This window comes from Marmota monax, unplaced genomic scaffold, assembly GCF_021218885.2.
Source record: "Marmota monax isolate L192 unplaced genomic scaffold, Marmota_monax_Labrador192_F-V1.1 WCK01_AAM20220418_F8-fsc01382, whole genome shotgun sequence".
Lineage (NCBI taxonomy): Eukaryota > Metazoa > Chordata > Mammalia > Rodentia > Sciuridae > Marmota > Marmota monax.
The window spans coordinates 1-10,954 of NW_026694598.1; the positions used below are offsets into that span (position 1 = coordinate 1).

The 10,954-nt window shown below is 36.0% G+C and overlaps 1 long non-coding RNA gene across 1 annotated transcript; it reads left to right on the top strand.

Annotated features, from left to right (window-relative positions):
- The first annotated feature begins 832 nt into the window (after positions 1–832).
- On the top strand, positions 833–3,716 carry LOC124077595 (uncharacterized). The gene is made up of 2 exons (XR_006846674.2): positions 833–961; positions 3,545–3,716. It is a non-coding gene; the product is annotated as an uncharacterized LOC124077595 (long non-coding RNA).
- Positions 3,717–10,954: the final 7,238 nt, after the last annotated feature.

A 10,954-nucleotide genomic window follows, 5' to 3' on the forward strand; every position in this document is an offset into this window, starting at 1 on the left:
GGCCTAGAAATCCACTCGGCTGATGCTTTTGAAAATTATATTTTAGGTGTAACTTCCATTCTATCCCTGGTGTAGACTTCAGGTTCTTGATAGCTAATGGTTCAGAGTGTACTATGTTAAAATGTAAGTAATATAATTCCAGTGTAGTTTATCATTAGATTGATATTTAAAATAAAGTTTAAAGCCCCAGTCATGGTGGCCCACACACGTGTAGTCCCAGTAACTTGGGAGAGAGGCTGGAGGACCTCAAGTTCAAGGCTACCCTGAGCAACTTAGAAAGACCCTGTCTCCAAAAACAGGGTGGTGGGCTGTATTTCATCGGTAAAATATTCCTGGGTTCACTCCCCAGTACTGGGCAGGGGGAGAGAGAGAGAAATAGATTTAATCCAGGTAGAAGAGCTAGGCCAGGGGTATGTGCTCCCATGCCTGTCTTAAAACATGTCTTTTTTCCTTTGTGATCTCAGGGAACTCCCATATATCAAACCCCTGGCACTTCCAGAGCTAGGAAGGCAACAACTCAGGTCAGGAACAGTAAAAGTAGAGGAGCTTTATGTGTGGTCCAAACCCTTTGCTGTTAGGGAGTTTGGTATTCTGTGCTGATTATAAGATTGTTCCTTGGGTGGGATTGATGGAGAAAGTGTGGCTCAGATTATACTCCTCATGTAACTGTGGAAATTCTCTTTTCTGGCATGTAGGATCTCTCTACATTTGCTTCTCTATTTCTCTCAGAGAATATTGACATGTGTATAAATATTTATTCAGTGCATCCATTGAAGTGAGGATTCTCCTTCCTCCATCATCTTGATGTCACTCAAGAACCTTTTCTGTTCTTAAGGGATTGACCTGGAAGCTGATCTCCAGGAACAGACTCAGCCAAAAACTGGAGGTATACAAGAAGATGGTCTTGCTGTCCAGGCAAAGTTTATGTCCAGTCTAGAGTACAGTCAACTGCCAGAAGCAGGTATGCTATCCTACAAGGTGCAAAATTATATAGATTTATTTTCCCACTATTATCCTTTTATCGATGTGGGGCTGACATTACTGCTACATTAACAACAGTTCACATATAAAGATCCTTTGGCATCAGACTCCAAATGCCTGACTGCTTGTTTAAATACTATCACATAGAGAAAAAAATTGATTCACAGCCACATTGAATCACACACTATGAAAGCGTTTCCTAACCTTTGAGAATGAGCCCTTTAATCAACAGGCAACTGTTTTCAGATTCTTTTATAATTTCTTGTTCAAAAAGTACACAACACCTTTGTTTTTCAATTTGTTAAGGCACTGAAGTGGATTCTTGTGGGCATGTGGAAGAAGCCATAAATTCTAAACCCATCTTTGCTCTTATTAAAAATAGGGAGTTTAAATAAAATATAATAAAGTCACTTTAATGCTGGTTATTGCATTATCTGGTTCTGTTAGGTGGAATACAAGTACATACTGTTTTGCAGGATTTGTTAATCATAAAATATTTCTTATCATAAAATTATAACATGTGAATTCAGATTTCATTGTTACTAAGCAAATGCAGAAATATTTTTTGGTGTTTATTTTCTGTGTGGAGACCTAAGTTCCTATTCTTAATATCAACCTCAAAATCCTCTTTTAATTAATAATTGTATTTTAAATCCCTCACCAAATGAAGACTGGGATGACTGAAAAATGAAATGGAAATAGTCTCATTTGTACTTTCTGTGACTATTGAATTAGGGAGAGTGTGTGTGTAGGTGGGTAATGCTCAAGGTGCTTGTAAGGTGCCTACACCAAGCACTTCCTGTCCCATTGTCAGTGTTCATGAGCTCCTAATAAGAGTGTAGACACCATAGGGTAGAATCACCTTTAACCGTATCATATGTGGCATATTATTGTTTCTGCCTTGATATGTCAATTGTTAGAAGCTGAAGTTCAAAGACTATAATTGCAGTACTTCCTCTCTGGGTCAACTTTTTGTTTTTCACATGTGTTTTTCAATTTGCTGACCCTTACTACCAAGAGCTTCAGACTTTAATGAAGCACTTGATGTTTATGGAGGAAATTATCTTGCATTATTCTTCTAAATAATTTTACTCCATATTGCTGATCAATTCCATTAGGGAATTTAAATTACAGGAAGTTTTCCAAGTACTTAGGACTGAAATGTTCTCTTAAGAAAACCATAGCCTTGAAGTGAATGCATTTTAAAATACGTAAAAGTTATGTGATTATCCAAAATAAAAGATAATAGTAAAAGCAACAGTACAAACTTAAGGGAGAAAGAAAGAGATACATATGAAGATGTGTGTGAATCTTTAGTAAAAGTAAGAATATTCCAACTAATAAATTAGAAAGATGGCTCGTTTTTAAAGACAGCTATGAAGAGAATATTCAGTAGAGTTTACATAATGGTGAAGAAAATGGAAACAACCCATAAAGACTGTGACACTATCAGGTATTGAATAGATTGTATAATTATGAAGGAATATATTTTTGAATTCTATTATTTTCAAAATATGGATCAATGGGACTAGATCAATGGGACTAGAGATATAGCTCAGTTGGTAGAGTCTTTGCCTTGCATGCACAAGGCCCTGGGTTCAATCCTGAGCCCCACAAATAAATATGGATCAATGGTTTATATATTAGGAAAGCATGCATTATTTAATATATCCCAGTGGTACCTCAAGCTAAACATCAAATACCATGAATACCATGGGAGCACTTTTGAAATTTGTAAGCTGTTCCCTTTCCTGCCCTGTCCCCTTCCCTTTCTTCCTTTCTTTTTCTCTTTCCCTCCCTGCTCTACCCCATCCCACTTTCTGTTTCTCTCCTCTCTCTCTCTTCCCAAACATTGTGAGATATGGCATATGTCTAATTTATATTTTGACCTGAAAAATGACAGCAATGGACTAGAAAATGTTTGATCATATAATTAATATAAAAAAGAATTATTTTCAAGTGTATGTAGAAGTGCTATTCATATTTATACCTGGACTATAGATGAAAACTGAGAACATATGGTCACCCTACTCTTAAACCAGTAAACCTGCCCAAAGAATGAGTTCTGCACATTAGCACAGTAGACAACAACAAAATTCATTACTGAGCTTATCTTTTGCAGTTGAAAATGGGACACTGTTTCAGCTATCTTATATTTGAAATATTGTTTAGAGCCAAGATTTTTAATCATTCACTTTTCATAAATTCCTTTGTTTCTCAGAATTTTGTGTGTTGATTGAACTTATGGCCTGTATATCCATTTTTCCTCTGTCCTTGAAACTACCCTTTTATAAATTCATTTGATTTAATCTGTTCTGAACTCAAATGGTCTCTTGGTATCTTTGTGCCACAGGAATTATGGAAATCTAAAAATCTAGTTATATTTTTATGCTTAGAAGTCAATTTTTAAAGTCACAACAGAGTTCTATCTGAATGTAAGCCAAATGGTGAGTCTTTGGTTTCGTTTTATGAAACCAAACTGTAGCTTCCTTAGTAAACCTTTAATTTCATATAAATAAAAGTCTCCTTACAAATTCTCCCAACTGTTATGTTTCTATTATAGATCAAGCATGGCAAGAAGGTTATACAAAGACAAGCTAAAACTACAAAGTCTGCAAATATCAGATTTCAAGTTCAAATTCTCTCAATAAAGTTTTACAATTTGCTCCAAAGAAGTCATGAATATGTTTTGTAAAACTTCTACTGGAAATAAAATACTATTGAAAGCTGTATAAGTTGTGAACTTTTATACTATGATTGAGATGGTAGGAGTAGGTAAATTATATACTGATTTTCTACCCAGTGCCCTTGCTAAACTTGTTTATTCTATATACATTCCTGGATATTTTGGACTGTAAGCATACACAGTTTTATCATTTTTGAATAATGACAGCTTATTTCTGCCATTTCAAAATATCATACATTTGTTTGAATTCATATTTTACAATATTGGACATACTCACCCAGGAATGGTTTGAATGAAACCAGTAATGGTTCTGCTGTCTTATGCCTGATAGGAAATGGAAAATTTAAACACTTTGTTATGTGACTGGTTTTTCATAGTTATACTTTGCCAGAATAAGAAAGTTTCCATTCTATTCCAAGGTTGCTGAGACTATTGCTCCTGAGTACATACATATATTGACTTTCACCAAACACTTACAGTGTGTTGAGGTAATCATATGATTTTTTTTCTTCCTTAATATGTTAATGTTGCAAAATACATTTTTAAGTTGCTCCATTTGATCTTGCATTCCTAAGGGGAAACTTTTTAATCATGACATGTTATACTTTTTGGTTAGTCTGGTGTACTAATAATTTGTTAAGATTTTATGTATAGCTTCATGAATGGTGTTAGCCTTGCTCTTGGATAGGCAGAATTAATATTATCTAAATTACCGTACTACCAAAAACACTATACAGATTTAATGCAATTCCAATCAAAATCCCAATGGCATTCCTCATAGAAATAGAAAAAGCAATCATGAAATTTATCTGGAAAAATAAAAGACCAAGAATAGCTAAAGCAATCCTTAGCAGGAAGAGTGAAGCAGGTGGCATCACTATACCAGATCTCAATCTATACTACAGAGCAATAGTAACAAAAAACAGCATGGTATTGGCATCAAAACAGGCTGGTAGACCAATGGTACAGTATAGAGGACACAGAGACTAACCCACAAAATTACAATTATCTTTTTTTAAAAAAAAATGGTTATGCATTCTTATTCTTTATTGAATTTGAGCCCTTTCCAGAAATATTGGGCAGGTATTTGCTTTACAATAATACACAATGATGGACTCAAAGGAGTTTGTACCAGAGTAGAAAGACAGTGTCTTGGAGGAAAATCCAGACCTGCAACTCTCAGCAGAAACAAAGTTGCTATGGTTTCCAGTTGAAGATATTTTCCTTTTCTTAATGAAGATTAAGAGAAAAATCTTAGGGTTCAATTTCATCTAGGACAACTCTAAGATATTACATGCTACCCATTTTTAGAATTATGGTGTTGTTGTTCATTCATTTATTTAAGGGTTTGAATTATAAAAATGTCACACACACAACATGTATAAAACATATATGTGTAGCTTTAAAGAAAAAAATTTTTAAAATGAAAATATATTTACCACAAAACAGTTGGAAATAGAGCACCGCCAATTACTTTGAAGCCCCTCTGTGCCTTTCCCTGCTCATATTCTCCTTCATCACCCAAAGATAACAACTGTCCTGAATTATTCCCTCACTTTCCTTTAGAGTTTTAACACAAAGAGTATCCCCAAACAGCATATGCTTCTTTTTTATTTTTTCACTTTAATTTCATGACATGCCCTCATGGAATTTTTATTTAAATGATATTAAATCTATTCAGCAAATTTGGGAGAACTGACATCTTTTCTATGAGCATAGGTTAGTATTATTTTAAAGGTTTTCTACAAAGTTTTATTCATAAAATATCAAATAGTGTATCATATTTTTCTATTGTCTCTTGCAATCAATAGGGTACATTTTCACATAATACAGACATTTCTTATATTGTTACACATTTATTCCTTAAAGAAACATTTTATTTTTATTTTAATATGAATGTAATCTTTAGTGATATCTCTTTACATTGCTGGCATAGATTGTTCTCCTTCCTGCATTTGTTTAAAACAGTCTCACAATCTCATTATCAATTTCATTAGGTTTTTTATTTTAATACTATTTTACATCTATATTTGATTGCACTAATTTATGATATTAGACAAAGGTGCCAAAAAATGCATTGGAGAAAAGATAGCCTCTTCAAAAAAGGTGCTGCATTTTTGATGTTGGTAGTACAGTTACACTAGCTTCATTCATAAAATGAATTAGGACATAAAACCTCTTTTTCTATTGTCTGGAACTAAATTCTAGGTAAGGCTTTGAGCAACAAAGAGCTAGGCTTTCCCATCTTCAGAGACTTCTGTATTGCATCATTTTTAGCAATTAACCCCACTTAAAATATTGAGACAGCGAAGCTGCAGGTCCAGGTTCCCTTCATATCAAACTTTGTAAACAGTTGCCACATCTTATTCAGAAGTCTTTCCAGCTGCCCATTTCCTGTATTATACCCCTATAAATATACACAATCCAAGAACTAAAACTTTGAACTCCTTACATCCTTAAATCCCAAGAGAAAATTATTCAACCAAGGACCCCAATAAAAATCAACCATTCTTGGCACTACAAGGGGATCATAAGGTTTGAAAATATTCATGATCCAAAACAACTGAAAACCTATTTCTCATATCAAAAGTAGGAGTAAATGTAAAGTATCTCATTTTTTCCATTAACTATCTGAGAAAAACATAGACCATCAAGCTGTATGAAGAATTAGGACCCAGTTAGGACAGAGGGGACGGGGAAACTAAGGGGCCTCACTGGGGCAAAATTATTTGAGTCCCACATGCACTTTCTCCTTATTGACTATGGTATGAAGTAGCCATGGGTTCCCATGCTGATTCTCAACACACACTGACACTGCAATGGTGGGATATGTACTTACATCATTTGGTTTGTATCTGCATTTCTGAAATAGAAGTTACAGTATTTACACTAAATGATTGATCTGAGGTGTGAATGGGACACCATAAGAAATAGGCATTACATTTCAGATAGATTGCTTTATTTTTCATCTCAATTTTCAACATTTTATTTAAATTGTATTTAAATTCACAATTGTATACCTAGCAAGTGATACTGTTTTTGAATTTCAAGTTATGGATAGCAGATAGCATTTTCTAATGTATTTGAGATCAGAAACTTCTTTGGTTTTTACAAACACATTAAGCATAAGTGTACTTGGTGTCAAACTTGACATTACATCGAAAATTTGTTTGGGGACAGGAGTTTTACAAATTCACACCTAAAGCCTGTGTGAAAACCGCTCCTTGCAGAGTGTTATGCCACAAAAAATAACTCAATATTATGGTCAAGCACCACTCAACTCAGTACCAGAATTTGCCTGTTACATGGACAAACAATCCCTAAGCAGCACTGTGGTAGCTAACAGGGCCATAGGCATCACTACCACAGCTGTTATTTTGGTTTTGGACACATCCAACAATATGTCCAGTAAGAAAATAATGAATTCAAGGGATCCAAATAGTTTATTATTTGCAGACTTAACAAAGCAACATCAGCATTTGTCATCTCCATTTCCCTCTTCCCAAATATTGATACTGATTGGGAGGTGCTCAATGACAAATGACAAAGATAGAGGGTTCCTCTGCTTATGAAAAGCCCATCGCCATAACCCAAGTCAGTGAGCTGTTTCGCACCCAGCAGATGTCCTCTAATGTTAGGCCATGGAGCATTTCTATGCTCAACTGAAACTAGGATGATGGACAAGTATCAACCTGTGTCCACTTCCAGCATGATAAGGAGGCGGGTAAGAAAAGGCCTCCTGGGAGCTCCACAACACAATGCTTTTATCTCTCTTGCTCCAAAAGGAATCACAAAGTGTTCTGCCAAGACTCAGGTCAGACTGTGGTTTAGCTGTGCTCACATGGCCTACTGTGGGGACCTGCAAGGTCTCCAGGGTACCACTGGTGAGTCACTCTTCTATCTGTATAGGAATAACATCTACAATAATGACTTCTAAATGGAGGAAGTGCTTTTCCATTAGGGTCATTAAAAATTTTTAATTAATTAGTTCAATAGGCATGTGCTAATGCTGCCATGTTTCAGGAAATATCTGGGATCCTTGGTAATGAAAAATGCAATGGCCAGTGGTACTTATTATGGGGGACGTCACAGTCCAATGGGGCAGAGTGACTCATAAGCAGAAGAGCAACCAATATTTAAAAGTGAAATATAGGGAAGGAGCCCAGGGGAAAAAAAAAAACAACAACGGTGAATGCAATGGTCACAGTCCAATGGGGCAGAGTGACTCATAAGCAGAAGAGCAACCAATATTTAAAAGTGAAATATAGGGAAGGAGCCCAGGGGAAAAAAAAAAACAACAACGGTGAATGCAATGGCCAAGAAGGAAAGGGAAACAAGCAAAAATGCCTACACTGAAAGTCACCACCTGGATTGTCCACTTTCTCCCATCAACACTTTTGCATATTTGGTATTGTTGATATAAGTCTGGGTGACATCTATGCTTCATGCTTCTAATGCTAATGATTGGCCTCACACTTAAACTAATCAGGATGACCATTTCCATCAAAATTATTAACCTCCTTGGTCAGTTATTCCCCTTCTATCCATTTGATAATTGTAAAGAGAAGTTTCTTATTGAATATCAAATCAATTGTTCCTGGTGTAGTTAGATTTTACTCTAGAGTTTTTGGTAACATTGTGCTCCCTTCATGATAGCCATCTTTGTTGCATACCAATTTATCTTCTACTTTGTATTGCCTTCTCAATGAATTAAATTCCTTGCTCAAATCTCCTCATAAAGCTATTTCTAAATTCATCTGCACTCCTTTTTTACAAGCTTCTTGCCATAATGACAAGATATTTTTCAAAGTGAACCATACCACTGTGCATTCCCACCAGAAGATTAGAAGGCTCCAGTTGGTACACATTCTCACCAATGCTTGTTAAGGTAAGTCTTTTTAATTTTACCTATTATAGGAAGTGTGTAGTCATAGCTCTTTGGTGATTAATTTGTGTTTTTTGTTTGTTTGTTTGTTTGTTATTTTATTATTTTTTAAAAACTAAATGACAGCGGAATGCATTACGATTCTTTTTTTTTTTTTAGAGAGAGAGGAGAGAGAGAGAGAATTTTTTAATATTTATTTTTCAGTTTTCGGTGGACACAACATCTTTATTTTATTTTATGTGGTGGTGAGGATCGAACCCAGCGCCCCACGCATACCAGGTGAGCGTGCTACCGCTTGAGCCACATCCCCAGCCCCCATTACAATTCTTATTACACATATATACCACAATTTTTCATATCTCTGGTTGCATCTAAAGTATGTTGACACCAATTTGTGTCTTCATACATATACTTTGGATAATGATGTCTATCACATTTCACAGTCCTTGCTAACCCTCTGCCCCTTCCCTTTCTCTCCCACCACTCTGCCCTATCTAGAGTTCAACTATTCATCCCATGTTCACCCTCCCTACCCCACTATAAATCAGCCCCCTTATATCAGAGAAAACATTCAGCATTTGTTTTTTTTTTGGGGGGGGAGGGGGATTGGCTAACTTCACTTAGCATCATCTTCTCCAACGCCATCCATTTACCTGCAAATGCCATGATTTTATTCTCTTTCATTGCTGAGTAATATTCCATTGTGTATATATGCCACATTTTTATCCATTCATCTACTGAAGGGCATCTAGTTTGGCTCCACAGTTTAGCTATTGTGAATTGTGGTGCTATAAACATTGATGTTGCTGTGTCCCTGTAGTATGCTGTTTTTAAGTCCTGTGGGTATAGACCAAGGAGAGGGATAGCTGGGTCAAATGGTGGTTCCATTCCCAGATTTCCAAGGAATCTCCATACTGCTTTCCATATAGGCAGTACCAATTTGCAGTCCTACCAGCTATGTATGAGTGTACCTTTTTCCCCACATCCTCGCCACCAGTTGTTGTTGTTGCTTGTCTTCATAATAGCTGCCATCCTGACTGGAGTGAGATGATATCTTAGAGTAGTTTTGATTTGCATTTCTCTAATTGCTAGAGATGATGAACATTTTTCATATATTTGTTGATTGATTGTATACCTTTTATTTCAATATGTTGAGCATATTCCATATGCATCTATATTCATATATATTCTTGTCTCTTGAAATGTCTTGCAAATGTTATTTTGTTGCTTTGAGAATTTACATTGTTTTTATTTATTCTTGTTATTGTGATAGTTTACAGCAATACACTTTTATCTAAGTCTTTATGCATTTGTACTAAGTATATTTGCCCTCAGTTTTCTAGCAAGTTTTTGCTTAACATCCCCAAATTGTTCCTGCTTGGGGGTGCCATGTGATATTTAGATATCTGTAATCATTGCGTAATGTTCAAATTAGGAGATATATATATATATTTATCCTTTATTTGTGGCATGTTCAAAATTCTTTCTTCTAGCTAACTCTTCTAATATATGCAGTACAATATCATTTTCTGTAGTCTTCTATCAATCTGTAACATCTCACCAACTCACCAAACTTTCCCCATTGCTCACTACTGCCTATGTTCCTCAGCCTCTGTGAAACCCAACTCTAGTCTCAACTCCTATAAGATGAACTTTTGTGTATTACTGAGAGAGCATTGAATTCTCCAACTACAATTGAGAGTACACTAATAAGCTCTGTTCCTCAAAGCAGTACCTGAAAAATTTCCCCTTTTCCTGAAAAAAATACTTGTCACATGATCTTTCCTTCCACTCTGAGCATTTTGAAAACATACTAACTAATATACATAGGCACAAATAATAAAAAGAAAATAAAGAAGAAAAGATGAAAAAAATGAGGGGCTAAGGTTGTGGCTCAGTGGTACAGCACTCACCTCACACGTGTGAGACCCTGGGTTCGATGCTCAGCAGCACATAAAAGTAAATTATTGAAATAAAGGTATTGTGTCCAACTACAACTAAAAACTAAATATTTTTTTTTAAAAAAAGAAAAATGATATCATCCTGCCTGCTGAGCTTCCAATCATACCTCTCAGAGTTCTGACTAGGCTCACCTGGCATGACCCCAGCACATGACTTCCCATACAAAACACTCATGGATGTCATCCACACTTGGAAAGGGGATGAACTAGTGACATGCATTAGCAAGACTGGAACTCACTGCCTTCTGACTTTCCCTCTGAAACCAAAGACACAAAGACTCAGAGCTGGACAGTGAAAGGTCCCACATTGGGAGACCAAACTGGGGCCCCGGTGAGCTTCCCTGCCTGACTGACATGTCCTGCTGAGGGTGCCTGAATACTTGTAAATGGTTGGTTCCAAGGGTGTCCAGGGGTGCTCTGAGGACCTACTTGCGTATGCAC